This window comes from Lactuca serriola, chromosome 2, assembly GCF_051521515.1.
Source record: "Lactuca serriola cultivar US96UC23 chromosome 2, Lser_US96UC23_V15, whole genome shotgun sequence".
NCBI classification, from domain to species: Eukaryota; Viridiplantae; Streptophyta; class Magnoliopsida; order Asterales; family Asteraceae; genus Lactuca; species Lactuca serriola.
The window spans coordinates 28,134,921-28,137,845 of record NC_136409.1 but is presented as its reverse complement, the minus strand read 5'-3'; the positions used below and the strand labels follow the sequence as shown (position 1 = coordinate 28,137,845).

The following is a 2,925-nucleotide window of genomic DNA, read 5'->3' as shown; positions in this document are numbered from 1 at the left end:
TTTAAATTTACTATTGGAAAATATAAATAAAGAAAATAATATTTAAAAAAAATTCAAAAATTTTCAATTATTTTGCATTTTAAAAATATTTTTTTATCTACAAAATGAGTAGGTAGGATTGCGTCTCACGGTCTCACAAAATTAAGCTGTCTCACATGAACCTATATATATATATATATATATATATATATATATATATATATATATATATATATATATAGATATATATATATATATATATATAACCTTAATAAGCATTTACCCTTAAATGCTGAATTTTAAGAGGTACACCTCTTAAAACACCATGTACAATAACTTTATGCATTGAAGAAAAAAATAATCTTATCCGTTCTAACATACTTTTTAAACTTTAAATGTCAATAGCTTTGGACCCGGTCTCCTTCCTTATCCCGTCCAACTACTTCAACAGAAGGGCAACTTCTCCGCTCCTATTTTTGTGAAAATCCCTCTTCTTCAGGAATACACAATAAATTGAAGAGATTCATCCCAGGCTCAATCGAAGCCATCACCCATTACAAATTACATATTTAGGTGTTTACGCTGTCCAATTTAGTTTTGTTCTCTCTCTTTCTCTCTCTCTCAGCTTGATGTATGTATCTTTGATTCCATGTAGGTTTGATGGTTCATATTAACAAAACATTTATGCTAGTGGTGGTGGTTGAAACAATGACATCGCTGCCCTATCATGTCAAGTAGGTAGTACTAGGTAAGAGTCCTAACACACTTTATGTTTTCTTGCCCTAAGTTGATATGTATTTTTTAAAGTTTCGTTTCAATTTCGGGTTCTTTCATTTTTCGATTTTCTGTAGTGGCTGAAGATACATCTTCATCTCTCTCGCTGTAATCTCCATTAAAAACCCTAGTTTAGAGCCCTCAGAGCTCCCATGTTCCCTTACCAAGAAATGTTTTGAGCCATCGACAACACTCCTTCATCTCTCTCTATAAAAAAGCCCTAAGAGCCACCACCACAATTAAATAAACAAACAACGACGTTGATGGTCCTAGTCTTATTGAAAAGGTAATGTCTTTCATTAATTTCTGCAATTAAATAAGCAAATAATGATGTTATGTTGCAACAAGAAACTTGAAGGATTGTATTGCCAAAATGGAACCATTTGGTATGCTTTTTCATATTGTTCTTCCAAAATAGTTGCCCTCAAGAATGCGTATATTGGTCTAATTCTTTCATTTTGTTCTTTAATCATTTACTCTATTTTCTTTGAAACACCAGTTATTTTTGTTATGTTGATTCCTAAGTTGAAATTTTTATGTTTCCAAGGTTAAGATCAGAATTCATGCTTTCAAACTATTGGGTTTTAGGAAGAAATGATTCATTAAATTTGAATTTGAGAGAAGGTTAATTATTTGATATTATGTAGCCTCTTCATATCCAGATCATGGAAAATGAACCCAAGGATTCCACTACAGAGGAGTCACAACAAGATAATATTTTTTTGCTCTCTTGAACTTCATTCGGATAAATTGTATTATTTACTGAAATTTATGTAGTTTATTACCAACCACTGAAGTACATAAATTCACCCAAAGATTCAGGGGTTTTCATCCTTTTTTATTTGTTCTCAGGTCATAGCAGTCGAGACTGGCATGGTTACAATTGTAGACCTTCCAACCTGTTGAGGTATAATAAAGTGTATTCTATTGTTTTGTTATGGATTATGAAAATGACGAATTATTCTAGGATTTTGAGACGAGTTTCATGCTAATTTCTAGGTATTCTAGGACTAGATCAAAGTTTTTTTCCAGGTAGTCAACCCAATTGATGATTTCCTATACCGTTCCAAAAAACAACAAATATTTTAACACATCAACAACTACAACAATGTTAGTATATTTAATTTTTTTGTGTTGATTTCTTTGTAATTTTTGTGGAACTTTGTATATTGACAGCTACATAAAAGAAGTTAGTAGGCCTAGGCTTTGAAAGATGATATAGAAGCAGTCAAGTAACTTTTGAAATTATATATTTCTGTAGGTCATAGAATTGTTGAAGGTTAGGAGCAGCAACATGTTTAAGAATAATCCAATTTTAATTCCATTCAGGATGGTATTTAGAAAGTCATTTGTTAAAGGGTAAATGACGAAATTATACTAATACACATGTATTTTTGCAATTCATTAGATATATTCAGTTATTAAACACTTAATCCTTTCAATTGTAGGTTTTAGTGTTGTTAATTGAAGGTGCATAAAAAGGAGCTTGAAAGGTATGATGAGGCTCCTAAACCGGTTCTTGGGTTCTGGATGTGCATTTAGTTTCTTAGTTTCTACTTGGTTATTTGTTAAAATGATATTCCATTTAACTATATTGTATTTGTGTATGATAAAAACATGTGTTAGTGAGGACAAAAGGCCATATAACCTTCCAATTAGAGCTAAGGGTAAAATGGTCATAAAATGAAAAGAAAGCAAGGCGGTAGGGATGTACACGGAAAATACACAATACTTTAAAACCAACACCAAAAAGAGAATATACATATAGATCCATTGACGTCTTTGTAGTTTGGCTTTTGTATAATCCCATGGATTATTGAATTTGGGTCCAGTTTTTTATGGGGTCAGATTTTTTTGACTGCTCCTTTGGATTTTGTTGACGTCGTCTTCTCTAATTTCTTGATTCCGTTGGTGATTATTTCTTAATCGTGTCAATGGAAACAATGTTATTTCTCTTTTTTTTTTTGGAATATGGTTTTTTTGAGTTTATAATAGTTATTTTGATGATTTGGGTTGCATTTGTTTTTGTTAAGTGAATGAGAAAGATGCTCTAGCTTCACACAATAGATGATTTCAAGTCCATCTTATTCTCTTATGTTTTGTCTTTCATTTAGATTTACTTTGCATCTAGATTGTATTTGGGATTTCAGTCGTGCAGGAGATTAGGGTTTC

General features: G+C 31.3%; 1 long non-coding RNA gene across 2 annotated transcripts; it reads left to right on the top strand.

The window, feature by feature from the left end:
* The first annotated feature begins 315 nt into the window (after positions 1–315).
* LOC145090265 (uncharacterized) lies at positions 316–2,627 on the top strand. 2 transcript variants are annotated; one of them, XR_013701466.1, is made up of 6 exons: positions 316–552; positions 635–727; positions 831–1,039; positions 1,401–1,660; positions 2,015–2,112; positions 2,202–2,627. It is a non-coding gene; the product is annotated as an uncharacterized LOC145090265 (long non-coding RNA). The 2 variants fall into 2 exon arrangements; XR_013701465.1 differs by lacking the exon at positions 2,015–2,112 and having other exon boundaries at positions 320–552.
* The last annotated feature ends 298 nt before the right edge of the window (positions 2,628–2,925 follow it).